This window comes from Macaca fascicularis, chromosome Y (genome assembly GCF_037993035.2).
Source record: "Macaca fascicularis isolate 582-1 chromosome Y, T2T-MFA8v1.1".
NCBI lineage: Eukaryota > Metazoa > Chordata > Mammalia > Primates > Cercopithecidae > Macaca > Macaca fascicularis.
In genome coordinates, this window is record NC_132903.1 from 4171491 (window position 1) to 4189983 (window position 18493).

Genomic DNA, 18493 nt, shown 5'->3' on the forward strand with positions numbered 1-18493 from the left:
CCAAAATGCTGGTATAGGTGTGAGCCACTGTGCCTGGCCAGCACAGATTAGTTTTATAAATTTTAGAGAGACATGAGGTATCAATCAAATACATGGACGTTGCTTTGGTCCAGAAAGGCTGGACAGCTTGAAGCCAGGGCTTCCCGGTTTTTGGTAGATTTAAACATTTTCTGATTGGCAGTTGGTTGAAAGAGTTAAGTTATTATCTAAAGACCTAGAATAGATATAAAAGAATATCTGGGTTATGATGCTGAGGAGTTGTGGAGACCAAAGTGATGCAGGAATTTTCTCTCCTTACCTAAGCTAGGTTTGGTTTCTTGTCTCTTGACCAGCAAAAATTAGGCATGTGGACACTCAGAGTAGAATTTATTAAGCAAAAGGAAAGCTCTCATCCTAGAGAGGGGTCCTGAAAGCAGGTTCCTGGTTTTACCCTTTACAGTTTAATCCAAGGGATTTTACCTACAAACATACAAGCTGATACAAAACATGGGTTGGAGATTCAGTGGGACCCTTCTGTTAGTGTCTGCCGACTGCAAGCTGGCTAACTCCTTTCAGGAGTTTTGTCATGCTGATGAAACCTCCAGGTATAGGCTTCAGAGAGAATAGATTGTAAATGTTTCTATTCAGACTTAAAGAGTCCGTTTTATTAATAATTCTGAAAGAGAGGAGCCTGTAATGAGGCACGTTTTATTAATAATTCTGAAAGAGAGGAGCCTGTAATGAGGCATGTCTTTCCTTTGACCTGCATCATGGCTTGAACGAGTCCCTCAGGGTAATATTGGAATGTTCTTGCTGAGAGGAGACATCCATTCAGATGGTTGAGGGGCTTAGAATTTTATTTTTGGTGTACAAGGTCACAAAGATTTACTCATTTTTTTTCTCTAAGGATTTTATATTTATAGTACTTACATTTGGCCTACAATGTTGTGTGTTAATATTTGTATGACATGTGAGGTACACATTCAGATTCATTCTCTTGCATGTAGATACTGTCTTAATATCATTTGTTGAAATGACTTTGCTTTCTTCATTGAAAGATTTTAGTGCCTTTGTTGAAAATCATTTTGTATAAATGTAAATCCTTCTGGACTTTTGTAGTTCTGTACTGTTGATCTGTAAGTCTGTCCTTTTGTCAGCAATGGGCAAATTAATTTTTATTCTAAATAGGAGCAACACTTCTTTAATTTTTTTCCAAATTGTAGTTAAGTACACATAACATAGAATATACCATCTTAGCTCTTTGTAAGTGTACAGTTCAGTGGTATTAAATATATTCCCATTGCGCATCTAATGACAGTTAACCATTTTTTGGTAGCTTTAATTACATTACGGCTCTTATATTCTCTATCTCAGTAATTGAGAAATAGATTTTTATCTTCTCTTTGATTCTCTTAAGAACTGTATTCTTGAAAACTACCATTTAAAAATTTTTTTGCATGTCTGGCATTAATATTTGGGTACAGGTTAATATGTAGGGCTTTTTCTGACTACATAATAGAGTGATTTGAAAGAGCTTTACCATGTCCTTCATACTTCTCCCTCCCTTCCCCTTCTCATTTAATTGCTCTAATAAGAGACCTAGAAAAAGTTATATTTAAAAGAACTGCTGAACAACAAAGAATTACTTGTTTATTGTTTCTGAGCTTGAATAAACCTTTTAAATGAACAAGAAAATTTTTTAATTAATAGTTTTTATATAGCAACAGTTGTCATTTGAATGTTAGTTATGCTAGTGCTGAGTAAGCATCTGAAACTAATTTCCATATACATAGGCTCAACTAGTGGGTATTCCAACTCCTATTATGCCAATTATTGACATAGTGTATTATAATTTAATGTACTGATTTACATGCTTTTTCTTCTTAAACAATGAAACTTGATTATATGACAAAGTCACCTGAAGTTTGATTAAAAATTTTTGATTGTAATTTTGATATAGAGATGATTAAAATGGTCTGCTCTTTGAGAAATGTCTTGATTAGCCACAGAGATGTTAAAACTTTAGATTGAATAAGATTCTCATTTCATTTGCATCTCAACATGTGCAGGACATTTTACTTGGTGAGTTTACTCTTTTAAAATGTTTGGGTTGGCTGGGCTTGGTGGCTCACGCCTGTAATCCCAGCACTTTGGGAGGCCAAGGCGGGCGAATCACAAGGTCAGGAGATCGAGACCATCCTGGCTAACACGGTGAAACCCCATCTCTACTGAAAATAAAAAAATTGTCTTTTCTACTGAAAATAAAAAAAATTGTCTTTTCTACTGAAAATACAAAAAATTGTCTTTTCTACTGAAAATACAAGAACATTGTCTTTTCTACTGAAAATACAAGAACATTGTCTTTTCTACTGAAAATATAAGAACATTGTCTTTTCTACTGAAAATACAAAAAAATTGTCTTTTCTACTGAAAATACAAAAAATTGTCTTTTCTACTGAAAATTCAAAAAATTAGCGGGCGCCTGTAGTCCCAGCTGTTTGGGATCCTGAAGCAGGAGAATGGTGTGAACCCGGAAGGCGGAGCTTGCAGTGAGCCAAGATCATGCCACTGCACTCCAGCCTGGACGACAGAGTGAGACTGTCTCCAAAAAAAAAAAAAAAAGTTTGATTAACATAATCTTGCTAAAAGATGCAAAATTGGGGCATATGTCTCCCTGTCATTTACTTGTATCACTCCATAAATTAAAAGTTTAGTTAATTCAGCTTTTAAAACAGATTTAATATCTACAAAAGTTTTTCAAACTATGTTAACTTTTGTGGATGTGTATGACTGTGTGTGCGCATGCACGTGCATGTGTGAAGTTTACAGTATTTATACAGCTGTTGAAATAGAAATACTTCTTGTTTCTCATTTTGCTTTTTTCATAGTTGAACGTGCTAAATTCCCTATTCAGAAAGGAAGAGAGAAATAACTCTAGTGTATAATCTGTGCAGGTTCTTAATGTTGGCACAAGATTCTTCACACATCTGTTCAGCAAGTAATATAGAAACTAGGACTACAGTAATAATTAAGGTCAGCTTTTATCCTTACTGGTATAAGAGGAAGAACACAGCCATATTAAACTTCTTGAACTTTATGTATGTTTGGATTTGAATTTATCATCTCACAAACTTTCCATTTTTTACTGTTGATTTTGTGAACCCAAAATATCTGAGACATATCTCAGCCAATGTGGAAAGTTTACTTTGCCAAGGTTCAAGACACATCCATGACACAATCTCAGAAAGTCTTGACAACACTTGTAAAGGGTGTTTTGGGAACAGCTTGGTGTTACACATTTTAGGGGGACATGAGACATAAATTAGTATGTCTCAGATGTACATTGGTTCTTTACAGAAAGGCAGGACAACTTGAAGCAGGGAGGGGGCTTTCAGGTCATAGTTACATAAGAGACAAACAGTTACATTCTGTTGAGTCTCTGATTAGCCTTTCAGTGAATACACAATTTACCTGTGGGCGGAGGGTAGAGGAATAGTCACTTATGCCTTAGTTTGGCTTAGGGAAACATGTGAAAGGCAAATAAATCTTGGGGCCCCCAAATCACTAAACTAAAGGGAAAAGTCAAATCGGGAACTGTTTAGGGCCAACCTGCCTCCCATTCTATTCACAGTCACCTCTTGGCTAACTGAGATAGATACATATCTGATTGCCTTCTTTGGAAAGACTAGTCAGAAACTCAAAAGGAATGGGCTTTTCATCTCCAACCTATTTGTGACCTGGAAGTCCCCTCCCTTCTTCAAGTCTTCTTGCCTTTGCTTCAAGTTGTCCTGCCTTTCCAGACCAAACCTTTAACGTATGTTGATTTATGTCTCATGTCTCCCTAAAATGTATAAAATGAAGCTGTGCTTTGACTACCATGGGCACATGTCATTAGGACATCCTGGGACTGTGTTACAGGCATGTGTTCTCAACCAGAATAAACTTTGTAAATTAACTGAGACCTGTCTCAAATTTTCGGGATCCACATTTTGGTAACCAACGAGGGATTGTGAGTGGAGATGACCCTGACCTTTTACAGGTCTCCTGTCAGTGCTTGGTACCATGAGCTAACTTTATGGCTCATACCAATAGGATAATTTGCTGAGGTCTGAGAGCACCCCCTCCTTAGAAGCCCTGATCTCCCCAAATTTGATTGAGATCCTATAGTTTATTCTGCTGTACAACTCCTCTTTTATTTTGGAGTTTTACTTGCTTCCAGCACAAGGAAGGCAAGTTTTTTCCTACTTCGGTGATGATGGAAGGCAGTTAACTCCTTTATGGAGTTTGAGCTTGCTTCCAGCGGTGAAGATGAGGTTTTTTTTTTCTTGCTTCTAGGATAGTAGAGACCAGTCTACAGCCTGAGACCCATCACCAGGTAAGAAACTGGTTTGGAACTCTGTCTTTCAAATTCTTTTTAAATGACTAATGTTAGCATTAACAATCAGCTGGTGTTAATTTCTGCTTACACTTAGAGCACTCAGAAATTGTATAATTTGTGTGATTCTTACTAGTTTAGCAGCATTTTGTCCTAGCTGAAATATGGTAATGATATTTAAAAAATTTTCTTTTAAAGAAGCTCAGTGGTTAAGTCAGCTTCATTAAAAGGCCAGCGTCCAAGATATGTGTGTGTATGCGTGTATGTGTACATGTTATTTAAAAGACTTTCATGTTTTTGTTTTTCTCTCCTAAGACCTTGTCTCTTTTTGAGCAAAAGTCTTTTTTTTTCAGTTAACTGATACTGTTTTCAGTTGTTTTTTTTGACTAAAATAGTTAATTGCAACAGAGGCTACTGTTGGGTTTTTAAGAAAAACGTAGTTTAGACACTTAGAAATGCCTTAAAAATTTTTTTTTAAGTGCACTATAAGTGTCTTCCTATAGCAGCACCAGACTTTTTCTCTCTGTACTCTATGATGTAAATTTAGTATTTGATTTTCATCTGAGTTGTTTCCTTTAATATGCAAATTTAGGCTATTTAGCCGACAACTGCCTAGTGTTGTAAAACTGGTTATTAAGAATCTGAATGTCAAAGATAACAAAAAGGAGGGGATGTCTTTTTTTTTCTTTCTTTTTTTTTTTTGAGACAGTCTCACTCTGTTACCCAGGCTGGAGTGCAGTGGCCTGATCTTGGCTCCCAGGTTTGTGTCATTCTCCTGCCTCAGCCTCCTGAGTCACTGGGACTACAGGCGCCCACCACCATGCCTGGCTAATTTTTTTGTAATTTTAGTAGAGACAGGGTTTCACTGTGTTAGCCAGTATGGTCTCAATCTCCTGACCTCGTGATCTGCCTGCCTCGGCCTGCCAAAGTGCCGGGATTACAGGCGTGGGTCACTGCGCTTATACAAAAGGGGGATGTCTTTATGAATCTATAAAATGTACTTCCATGGGCATGCCTAATACATTTGTGTATTTGTATTGTGTACACAATGTTTCACTACTAAAACTATATAAAGCTGTAATTGGCTTAAAATAAAAGCACATAAATCAGATACTGTATCAGAAAAAAAAGACTAGTCAAATGCTTTTTCAGATTTCTGAAACTTAAGTAAAATATCCTTAATAAGCTAACTTTAAAATTTTTGTTAAAGTAATATTATGAGTGTCATAATTGTCAGCATACATTTTTTGTTTTGAATTTATTAATCAAGCAATATCATACTTATCCCTGCCAGATATTATAAGGTGTCAAAATTTGTCATGGGGTTACAAAACTAAACGCAGCTGAAAACAGAAGGATTTTTGCTTGTGTAATTTTTTCTTTCTTTTTTTTAAATTTGTTTTTTGAGAGAGAGTCTCTGTCGCCCAGGCTGGAGTGCAGTGGTGGGATCTCAGCTTACTGCAACCTCTGCCTCCCTAGTTCAAGCAATTCTTTTGCCTCAGCCTCCTGAGTAGCTGGGACTGCAGGCGCGCACCATCATGACCGGGTAATTTTTGTATTTTTAGTAGAGATGGCGTTTCACCATATTGACCAGGCTGGTATCAAACTCCTGACCTCATGATCTACCCACTTTGGCCTCCCAAAGTGTGGGGATTACCAGCACGAGCCACCAGCCCCAACCTATAATTTTAAATACACTAGAAGGGGCCGGGCATGGTAGCTCATGCCTGTAATCCTAGTACTTTGGGAGGTTGAGGTGGGCGGATCACGAGGTTGAGATCGAGACCATCTGGCTAACACAGTGAAACCCCATCTCTACTAAAAATACAAAAAATTAGACGGGTGTGGTGGCACGTGCCTGTAGTCCCAGCTATTTGGGAGGGCTGAGTCAGATGAATTGCTTGAACCCTGGAGGCAGAGAGGTTGCAGTGAGCCGAGATGGTGCCACTGCACTCCAGCCTGGGCAAACAACACAGCCAACTACAGCTCCGGGGGAGAAAAAAAAAAACACATTGATACGTGTTTAATGAAAATAGCTGCATCTTGAATTTACTAAGATTACCTTAACATCTAATCCTGTGGCTTTAGGCAATCACAGTAAGGAGGTTTGGGAAAGGACTGTTACCATCTTTGTTTCAAAGATAAACTATAAAGTAAGTTCCTCCAAAGGTTAGTTTGGCTTATTCCCAGGAATGAACAAGGACAGCTTGGAGATAAAAAGCAAGGTGGAGTCACTTAGGTCAAATCTTTTTTCAGTGTCTCAGTTGTAATTTTGTTAATGGCGGTTTCATAGCTTTAAATTCACGACTATCACGGTTTTCATAAATAATCTAATAAGTAAACAAAATCATTAGGTAAATGGGATAAATATTTGTAGACAAACTGGTCATAATTTTGAATATAAAGTTAGTAAATACTTCATTATTTGAGTACTTTCTAATAAATAATATATTGTAGAGAAACATTCTTGCTAAAGCAAAGGAAGTGTATTCTTTTTTAAAAAAAGGCAAAAAATTTTTGCCTAATTCAAAGCTTATTTAAAGATTATGTGTAAATAAGGTAAAAGGAACCAGGCAATAAAAAGAGATGTAAAGAAAGTTATAAAAATAAGGAGTTTTTTTTTTGTTTGTATATGGTATGAAAGCTTAAAGAGAAATACTTTTATGTGAGAAACAACCTTATACGGTAAATTTTAGTTCTAAAATAAAATGTCTGGTTGTTTAAGAAAGAAGGGTGTTCAGGACAAACCAGAAAATTGAAATACTAAGTTTTGGTTTACTTAGGGCAAAAAAGTGAGATTAATGTTTTTAAAATTAGGGTTATTACATCTACATCCATGTATCTTCCTGTATGTGCTTTTAAAGTTCTTGTGACATTGAGTTACAGGGCTTTGATTCCTGGATATAAAAAGAACACCAAGTCCTGCTAAATCTTAAACACTGATTAAAGTCTCATCTTCAACTCCAGTAGGAGATTCCAATCAAAATAAACTGCATTTGTGAGAGGCACAGGGGAATAAATTAAAGCTTCAACTCCTCAAGGCCCAGGGACTGTTGTGGAAAAAGTAGGCGTAAGATTATAAGGGTATCATGGGAGGTAGAATGTTTGTTTTACTTCTGTTTTATTTTATTTATTTCTCTTTTATTTTATTTATTTTATTTCTCTTTTCTCATTTTATTTCTCTTCGCTGCTTATAATCCCAAGCAGCTGGGATTATGAGCAGGTGCGACCACACCCAGCTACTTTTTGTACTTTCAGCAGACACAAGGTTTCACCATGTTGGCCAGGCTGGCCTTGAACTCCTGACCCTCAGGTGATCCACCTGCCTTGGCCTCCCAAAGTTCTGGGATTATAGACATAAGCTGCCATGGCTGACCGAGATCTGGATTTTTAAAAGTGTGTAGCACCTCCCACTTCACTCTCTCTTGCTCCCTGCTCCTGCCATGTTAGATGTGCCTGCTTCCCCTCTGCCTTCTATCATTATTCTAAGTTTCCTGAGGCCTTTCCAGAAGCCATGCAGATTCCAGAAACATGCTTCCTGTCTGCCAAATCATGAGCCAATTTTAGTTATAAGTTAGCCAGTATCCAGTATTTCTTTATAGCAATACAAGAATGGACACATGTTATCTAGCAATAGATGCCTAAAACAAGACATCCTATATAATTTTAAACATATTTTCTGTACTAATTTCCTTTTTCATTTTAATCATTTCATTGACCATTAAACAGTTATCCAAAATAATCAAAGAACACAACCAAAGTCAGTAAGATTAAAAATTCATGGCTTCGCTATGACTTATCAGTTCCTCCTCCATTACCTACATGAAAATCCCCACTTATTACTAGCGCCATTACTTCCAATTTTTGTTTTTCATTCATCCTATCAACTGACCTTCCAAATAGGTACACAAAATACTTGTTTACAAATACAACAAAGATCTCAAAACTGAAGTGCTCTAAGGCCAATCATACCACCATAAAATACAAGGAAATCTCTTATCAGCTTTAAAGACTGAGCTGGAAATAAGAAAAGAAGTTGTCAACACAACTATATTGTCAGCATATTAACACATAAAAGAAAATGGACTCTGTACCAACTTCAAATGTATCACAGCTGAAAACAAGCTAACATTTTCAAAACAAATTCATCTCACAAATCTTTCTTTCTTTTTTTTTTTTGATGGAGTCTCACTCTGTCACCAGACTAAAGTGCAGTGGTGCCATCTCCGCTCACTGCAACCTCTGCCTCCCCAGGTTCAAGTGATTCTTCTGCCTCTGCAGCCTCCTGAGTAGCTGACACCACAGTCATTTGCCACCACACCCAGCTAACTTTTGTATTTTTAGTAGAGACAGGGTTTCACCCTGTTGTCCAGAATGGTCTTGATCTCCTGACCTCATAATCTGCCTGCCTCGGCCTCCCCAGGTGCTGGGATTACAGGTGTTGACGCACCATGCTCGGCCTTAAATTTTATTAAAGGAAAAGGGATACTGGAATGGAAAGGGGTTGGCTGCCTGCAGTGAGCTATGACTGCCCTGGCTGAAGAGGAAGTCTACTCAGATGATTGGCTGGGTGGCGAGAAGGTGCCTTAGAGTTTCAGTTTTGGCTTGCATCACTTACTAAACTGAAACATAATCCAACTGGTGAAAGCTTTGACTCAACACACTAATCTGATAATAACCAGCATTAAAATGTTCATGACAGCATATTCGTAATGACAAAAAATATTGTAGACAACCTAAAGACACCAACGGAAAAACTAAAGAAATCTTGATATATCAATAAAATGAAGTATTACCTAAAAATCCTGCTTAGGGAAAAATTAAATTAGAAAAAAAAGGTGAAAGAGAGAAGAAGACTCTAACTTAAAGTATTTTTATCTAATTTTTAAAAATGAACACAAAAAAAGTAACAAATACATAAATAGTATGATTGCCTCTACACCATGGTATCATGAGAGGTAGAATGTTTGTAGTGTTTCCCATTTTATTTCTCTTCTCTGGCCTCTAAACCTCTTATATTGACCAATAACAGCATGCATAACTTTGACACAAAAAATACATACGCCCAAACATACAAATGGACATATGTCCTCCCACAAACATACATAGAGAAAGGAACGTAACATAAAATTTTCTCTACCACTACTTGGGAGGCTGAGGTGCAAAGATCACTGAACTGTAGGACTTCAAGTCTGGGCATGGCAAGATCCCACCTCAAAAGACAAACACTAAAAGCTCTCCATTAAATGATAAACAATAAGTGAAATAAGATAAATTAAACATTAAAAAACTAAGGCTGGAAGTAGATAAACAATAAGTAAGTTAAACATTTAAAAAACTAAGGCTGGAAGCAGTGTAATCCCAGCACTTCGGGAGGCCCAAACTGGAGGAGCTCTTCAGCCCAGGAGTTAAAGAGCAGCCTGGGCCACAGATGCAAAACCCATCTCTACAAAAAAAAAAAAAGTTATTTTTTTTTTGAGACAGGGTCTCGCTCTGTTGCCCAGGCTGGAGTGCAGTGGCCAGATCTCAGCTCACTGCAAGCTCCGCCTCCTGGGTTTATGCCATTCTCCTGCCTCAGCCTCCCGAGTAGCTGGGACTACAGTCACCCACCACCGTGCCCAGCTAGTCTTTTTTTTTTTTTTTTTTTTTGTATTTTTTAGTAGAGATGGGGTTTCACTGTGTTAGCCAGGATGGTCTCGATCTGCTGATCTCATGATCCGCCCATCTTTGCCTCCCAAAGTGCTGAGATTACAGGCTTGAGCCACCGTGCCTGGCCAAAAAAAAATTTTTTTAAACTAGCCAGGAAAGGTGTCATGTCTGTGGTCCCAGCACCCAGGAGGCTGGGATGGGAGGATCGCTTAAGCCAGGAATGTGAGGTTGCAGTGGGCTGTGATTGCCCCCACAGCACTCTAGCCTAGGTGACAAAGCAAGATCCTATCTCTAAAAACTAAGTAAAATTTGGTTTTTATTTACAAAGAATTCCAGCTCTGTGGACAAAATGTATTTTAAATATTCTATTTAAGTGCAGGCTATGTACCTAATATAATTTCTGTGCTCTCTACTGCCCCAGTAATAAGTTTATGTACTTAAGAAAAAAGACCAGTAAAAAGAAATGTAATCAGTGTTACAAGGTTCAATGACCATAAACCATCACAAATAAAATAGGTATGTGAAAGGAAAATAAATCTCAGGACTCCAAAATCACTAAGCCAAAGGGAAGTCAAGCGAGGAACTGATTCAGGTAAACCTGCTCCCGTTTAGTTATTCCTAAATGAAATAGCTACAAACATAAAAAAATGACATCCTTCCCTCACGATTTGCCCAGAAGGAAATTCCTGTGGACAAAAAAACACAGAGAACTCAAAATCATCCCTTTGATACTCAGGTGAGACAAATGCGTATCTGATGGAACTCCAAAAATTTAAGACAGGTCTCACTTAATTTAGAAAGTTTATTTTGTCAAGGTTGTGGACACAAACTTGTGACACAGTCTCAGAAGTCCTAACAAGATGTGCCCAAGGTGGTTGGGGCCCAGTTTTACACGTTTTAGGGAGACATGAGACATAAATCAACATATGTAAGAAGTATCTTGGTTCAGTCTGGAAAGGCAGGGATCAAGTGAAGCAAAGGCAGGAAGACTCAAACTGAGGAGGGGGCTTCCAGGTCATAGATAGGTGAGAGATAAACAGCTGCGTTCTTTTGCGTTTCTGATTAGCCTTTCCAAAGGCGGCAATCAAATATGCATCTATCTCAGTGAGCAGAGGGGTGAATTTGAATAGAATGGCGGTAAGTTGGCCCTAAACAGTTTCTAACTTAGGCCTTTAGCTTAGTGATTTGGGGGGCCCCAAGATTTATTTTCCTTTCATATCCACCCCCTCCCTTTTATTTTATAAAATCTTTTGGAGAAGGTATTTTACAACAAAATGAGTCTCTAGTCTCAGATTTCATCTGATCCCTCATGGCTAGGATGGTTTATTCCTATATGGGTAGGTCCTAAAAGCTCATTTTTAGCAGGCTGTTAAGTCTTGTGTCCTGTAAAGAGAAAATAGATGGGAGGAAGGGAGAAAAAACAAAAGAACACTCCTGGAAAATCGATAGAGGCCACATTACTCTGAAGTCTATACAACAGTAGGCAGGTATGAAAGTGGCTTATGTAAATAAACAGGTTGCTGTTATTTTCTTCTGAGGTTTAAGTTGTCTGGCTTCAGTTCACAGGAGTTTAAGAAAGCACAGCTTAGTTTTCAGTGACTCTGAATTTTAAAAAATGGGGAAAAGGAGGAAAAACAAAAATTAGAAACATCATTTTGAAGACTTGTAGCCAAGAAAAAACTAGAATTCAGCCCAAACTGCAGAAATAATAAAAATTGAAAAACATTAGGCAAGTCTAGAATCTAACAGGTGTACTATAGTTTTCCGAAACACAATTTTTCTCTCTCCAGTTTCTATTTTTGCTAAAGACAAATTATGGTAGGGCTGGTTTGCTCTATTATATACTTGGCCAGATTATTTGTATACAAGTATATTAAATACTTGTATTATATACTTGGCCAGATTATGTATATACAGGCCAGATTATTTGTATTCCAGTGCAGCAGGAATAATTATTATTTTTTTACATAGGTTTTAAATTGACTTTGATGGAACTTTGTTCCACAGAAGGAACCCCACATAAAATTTTTTTAAGCTATGGATTTGTGCCATCAAATATCTAAGTTGGGTTGATTTTCTCTCCTCTCGGGGTTCCAAGATAAACTTGGAGTTTCTGTGTCTGTTAGAAAATAATGTTCTCGCCTGTAATCCCAGCACTTTGGGAGGCAGAGGTAGGCGGATCATGAGGTCAGGAGATCCAGGCTGGGAGGCGGAGGTTGCAGTGAATCGAGATTGTGCCACTGAACTCCAGCCTGGGTGAACAGAGTAAGACTGTGCCTAAAAAGTAAAATAAAATTAAAATTAAAAACCAGATCTTGCAAGAACTCACTGTCAGAAGAACAGCACCAAGGGTATGGTGCTGAACCATTCATGAAAGAGCCGTCCTTAAGATCCAGTCACCTCATACCAGGTCCACCTCTGTTCAACATTGGGAAATATAATTCCACATGAGATTTGGTGGAGACATAGATCCAAGCCATGTCACATACTATCCTTAGACTGTAGTGGTTTAAGATAAAACAATTTTCATCTCACAGTTTCTTTTGAATACAGGCATGATTTAGCTGTGTCCTTTGGTTCAGTATCTCTTCAAAGCAGTAATCAGGTTTTTCATGTGTTTGTCATCACCTGAAAGATTGACTGAGTATGGTTTTGAGATCTCTCAGGTGATTATTGGCAGAATTAAGAATTAATTAATAAATTTCCTTTTCGGTTCTTGGTCTCATTTCTTCACCCATCTACTATAGTGCATTCTTGCCAGGCAGCCCTTTTTATGGAGCAAGTCACAATATAGCAGCTTGCTTCATTAGGGCAAGCAAGCAAGACAAGCTGCAGCAAAAACAAGTAACATGAAAGTCTTTATAATCTAATTGTGGAACTGACATAGTTAAAAACAAATCACTAGGTTAGCTCCAAATTCATCAGAAAGTGATTATTAGACAAAAGCATGACTGTCAGGAGGCTGCATCATGGGGAGCCATTTTACAAGCTGGCACTATGGGCGTTACAGGGGATTTTATGTTATTTGTTGTACTCTAAGAGTTGAAAGTCTTTAAAAATGTGTAAGTCTGTCATTTATTCTTGACTTACTTCTGTCATGTTTTCAAGAACGCATTATGCAATGACACAGAATTCTAGTGTCTCGGTAAAGTGGTTGTCTAGACTCTACTGAAAAAAATTACAGATAATCTCATTTCATCAACTAATCGGTATATTATGTCATTTAACAATTTTAGGAATAAATTAAGCATGATAATAAATGATCATTTGATTGTTATTATAATTATTATAGTGTCAGTCTAAAGCAGTACTTCCTGACTGGGGCTGATTTTGCCTTCTCATGGGGCAGTCAGCAATATCGGGGACATTTTTGGTTATGATGTGAGGGGACGGTGATTAGTACTTGGCATCTAGTAGGTAGAGTCCACGAATAGTGCTAAACATCTTACAGTGAACAGAATTCTCCCACTTGCAGAGTTATCTGACCCAAAATGGTAACAGTGCCAAGGCTGAGACACCCTGGTCTGCAAGATTATTGTGATTTCTTTGTATAAGACTTCACTTCTTTTATTAGCCTTGAGCCTCATAGTTTGAGAATATACATATATTCTAACAGAATTACTCAGTATAATTAGTATAATGTATAAGTTTTTAGCATATACACATATAGTAACCCTTAGTCCTTCTTGCTCCAGCTTACCAGGTCCAAGCCAACAATACCTGTAATAATTTTAAAATGAGGGTCATTGTATGTGTATGTTCCTTGCCTGATATAAAGGGTATTATTATCTGAGCCACATAAGTATCACCTGTCTGAAAGTGTATTCCTTTTATTGAGGATTATTTTAGTAATTGTAAGTACAGGCTCAGTGCAGGAATTATATTAGTGAAAAGACAATCATGGGAGGCTTCTTTGATTTCCTTTTAGCTACACAAAACAAGAAGTAGCTTCCTCAAGGAAGCTTTCTCTTCCAGTTAGTCTCATAATTACTTAATATTCTCTCATCTAATAAAACTATCCACAATTGATGTGCATGCTCTGACCTTTCTTTTATTCCGTCTTATTAGTATAAGCTTAGTGGTTGGCTTGCCTGGCCTTTGTTATGTCATAATTATGTCTGACCTGCAAGGCCCAGTTCATATGCCATCTTCATGAAATATTGTCTGTCTTTATTTGGTAATGATGTACACTCGCTTTGAACTCTGCTTGCAATTTTTCATGAACGCAACACTTTCTACTTTATTTAATCTTTTGTGTTTTTGTCTTTTACTGGAACTTAAGTTTATGACTATTAGCATGGTCTCTAGCCCAGTAACAGTGATGCAGGATTTTTTTCTTGGTCCCTTTGCCACTTGGGGACCTCTGGACATTGATGCTGGAGTCCTTGCTTGGGACGTGCTACCTGCCACAGGAGGTACCCCACCCCATATGCTTCCCCAGGCCCAGTCTGGCTTGCACACTGGTTCTCAAGTTCTTGTCCCACGCCCAAGAAGAATGAGGATATGCTGACAATCAAGAGAGTGAGCAAAGCAGGGAGTTTTATTGAGTGATGAAATGGCTTTTAGTGGAGAGGGGACAAGGGGATGATCCTCCTACACAAAGGCCGGAAAGTATCCCTAATATGGCTGAGTCTGGGGCTTTTTATGGGCTCAGAATGGGGGAGTAGCAGACCCTCCGTAGTATTGGAAAAGGCAACATTCGATAGGTTAAAAGGCACTATTCAGAAAGAATTGATTGTGAAAGGATGGGCAGACAGCTGGAGAAATTCCCATTCTTGGTCTTGAATTTTATCCAGGACCAGCATCTGGTCTTTTAGCCTTCAGGCCATTTTTGGCTTTATATGGGGTTTCACCAGGGACCTCCCTATCTACCTAGGCATTTGGCTGCCTCTTACTGCTAGAAGTTCCCTCCTCTGAAGAGGTACATCTGACTGCTGTTAGGATAGGGATGACGACCAATCTTAATTGCTTCCTACTGTTATGGGTGCTATTTAGGGAAAACGGCAGTCAGATCTTTCTCAGAGGCCTGCCTAAGGGTCTTCAGTAAAAGGGGCCATCGTCCAGGTGTCCTGTTGCTTGACCGTTTGGAGTTTTTTACCCTGGAGATTAGAAGCCACAAACCTGGCTATTAGAAGTCATGTATCAAAATGAAACAAGAGGGAAAGGACAACTGAAAAATGTGGATGCTGCTGACGTGTCCAGATAACTGGGTGGCCACTGGTATGCCTGTTGAGATTTGGGTGAATGGGGCTTGGCTTTGGTTGGTTCCCTTGGTTTTATTTTCCCAAAGAAACCTCCGCGTTATGGGCACCCTGTTTACTCCTATCACCTGGCAGGATTTGCAGGATAATTGCCCAGAATTGGAGTATTTATCCAGATTTTTATATTACCCATCCCTTTTGTTTCTTCTGAGCTGCAGCCAAAGATCACTGGTTGGTTCAGTGGAATAAGCAAGGTTAGTTTAAAATGCAGGCTAAAACTTCACAATTAATGAGACTAAAATTTAGTGATAAGTATGATAAATTTTGAAATATAATTTTGCGTTTTCCAGTTCTCATATTTGTTAAAAACAAATCGTGGTGGGACTGAGTTGTTTGCAAAAGAATACTTTAGTTTTTTTTCCTTGGCCTGCTTGTTTGTACAAAGAGTAGCAAGGATAATTACTTTTCACATAAGCTTTCTAAATTGTCTTTGACGGAACTCTGCTCCACAAGGAATCTTAGACAAGACCTTTTAAAGCTGAGCCCATCCAGGGGTTTGTACCCTCAAATATCTGTGAGTTAGGTAAATTCCCTGTCTTCTTGTGGTCCCCAGATAATGTGGGGCTCCTGGGCCTGGTGAAAAGTGACATTCTTTACTCACCACAGGTTAGGAGCCATGTACTGGGACTGCATGGATAAGGTAAGAGGCCATTTTTTCAAAAGGGCTTTTATTGACACTGCAAGTCAAGCTTGATTCCTTAAAAGGAAGCACACCCTTGGAGTCAAAGCATTGGCGAAACAACCAGTTTCTCCAGCTGTGTTCTGTTGCAAAATAAAATGGATTCTTACTTGGCTAATGCAAGTAACTATATTTCCCTAAGTTAAGGATACTCATCAATAGTTTCCAAATTCTAGAGAAGCCAGACAGAAACAAATGTGCTATAAATTTTGTCCTTAGGAAGATAACTTACTCAATTGTTAAAAGCATAGATAGCGGCTGGGCACGGTGGCTCAAGCCTGTAATCCCAGCATTTTGGGAGGCCGAGACAGGTGGATCACGAGGTCAGGAGATCGAGACCATCCTGGCTAACATGGTGAAACCTCGTCTCTACTGAAAAATACAAAAAACTAGCTGGGCATGGTCGTGGGCACCTGTAGTCCCAGCCACTCCGGAGGCTGAGGCAGGAGAATGTCCTAAACCCGGGAGGCGGAGCTTGCAGTGAGCTGAGATCTGGCCACTGCACTCCAGCCTGGGCAACAGAGTGAGACTCCGTCTCAAAAAAGAAAAAATCATAGATAGCTTGAAAGTTTCCTTGACTCTGACAAACAAAAAACAAGGATCAACAATGCTGTAAGCAAAGTTAAAAAAATTCCCGGTTGGGCACGTTGGTTCACACCTGTAATCCCAGCACTTTGGGAGGCCTAGGTGGGCAGATCACAAGGTCAGGAGATTGAGACTATCCTGGCTAACATGGTATGGTGAAACCCCGTCTCTACTAAAAATACAAAAAATTAGCTGAGCATAGTGGCGGGTGCCTGTAGTCCCAGCTACTCGGAAGGCTGAGGCAGGAGAATGGCGTGAACCCCTGAGGTAGAGCTTGCAGTGAGCCTAGCTCGTACCACTGCACTCTAGCCTGGGAAAGAGAGTGAGACTCCGTCTCGAAAAAGTAATTCCTTCAGTTTTTTTATTTCAGTCCATTCAGTTAACTTGTCCTGCTTGATATTCATGAACATTTTAGTTCTTCATGAGTCCTATACATTTTTCCTCTATTCAAGTGTCACTGTTTCCAGTGTTATCAGAAACTGGCATTTAAAAGCATCTGACAGAGTTCTATAGCTGATGATAATCCATCTTTTTTTTTTTTTTTTGAGACGGAGTTTCGCTCTGTCGCCCAGGCTGGAGTGCAGTGGCCGGATCTCAGCTCACTGCAAGCTCCGCCTCCTGGGTTCACGCCATTCTCCTGCCTCAGCCTCCCGAGTAGCTGGGACTACAGGCGCCCGCCACCTCGCCCGGCTAGTTTTTTGTATTTTTTAGTAGAGATGGGGTTTCACCGTGTTAGCCAGCATGGTCTCGATCTCCTGACCTCGTGATCCGCCCATCTCGGCCTCCCAAAGTGCTGGGATTACAGGCTTGAGCCACCGCGCCCGGCCGATAATCCATCTTTTGAAGAGGATCAAGACAAGGCCATTGTCTGTGAATGACAAAATGACAAAATTACAAATAAAATTGACAAAGAAATTAGGTTATTAGTGGTTTACAATAACTTTAAATCATAATGTTAATTATGATTGATGACATATACTCAAACATTAGAATTTTAGAACTCCCATACAATTTTGGAACATACATTATAATTTACTAACATATAACCTGGAGAAGATTAAACGTTTTTATTTTGCCAATCCCACGTAACTAAACATGTCAGATGATCCTATTTACTTCTCTTTTGGATTCCCCATGGGCCCTCTGTAGCATCCAAAAGTTAGGGGTCAGAAAAGATAACCTTGAAACTCAAATTTGATTTTCGGAAGCTTGTTAAATATGTTAAATGTTTAACACACTTGATACTATGAAGTAGAATTCCAGATTATAATGTCATTTAATTAGCCAAAATGATGAGTCAGAAAATTTTAAAAAGGCAAAAAACCTTTTACTCATTAAGAGGGAAGAGTCAGCTTTCCAATCTGTTCCTGTCTTAACCGCCTATTTTTTGGCAGTTTATTCTCAAGGTGAAAACAAAAATCTTTATTCTTTTCTATGACATGAAAATCTTATTCAAGGGAGAGAAAGCGAAATTTCACCCTTGCTTTAGTCTACAGTTAATGTCAATCCCAACTTTTAAATGAAACCTTACAGATAATTCTCTCTGAGCTTAGCCAGTTTGACTGTGAGGTGATAATCTTGTAAATCGTTCATAGCCCTTTACAAATTTTGTTATCAGTGCCTTAAGAACACCTTGTTGTGTTTTTATTTAAATGCTCAAATTAGAGACAAACCAACAAATACTTTTTGAATTTAGTCAGTATGTTCATACAGAATTTATTTTACAAGATTAATTTTTACAAAACTAATTTAAAATAGACAAAGCCCATTTATCTAATTTATAATAATGCTTCCACTCTCCTACCTTAAGGAAAAATTTATTTTGCTATGCCTTTTTATATTTTTTACTGCTAACACATTTTATTTTTCTTACACACCTTTAGTGTAGATCTGTTTTCAGTAGCTTCAGTTACATGTTATAAGGGTAATTAATAGCAATTTTTAATAATTTTAATGTGAAACCTG

At 38.4% G+C, this 18493-nt stretch overlaps 1 protein-coding gene across 34 annotated transcripts in view; it reads left to right on the forward strand.

The window, feature by feature from the left end:
- Nucleotides 1–18493, forward strand: part of USP9Y (ubiquitin specific peptidase 9 Y-linked) — a 211552-nt gene that overhangs the window by 15250 nt on the left and 177809 nt on the right. For 7 of the 34 annotated variants that reach the window (XM_074030449.1, XM_074030457.1, XM_074030451.1 and 4 more), the window contains one exon: nucleotides 4315–4354. The exons of the other annotated variants lie outside the window; for them this stretch is intronic. The gene's annotated coding sequence lies outside the window, so the exon portion shown is untranslated. The remainder of the gene's footprint in view (nucleotides 1–4314; nucleotides 4355–18493) is intronic. 34 annotated transcript variants of the gene reach the window in all.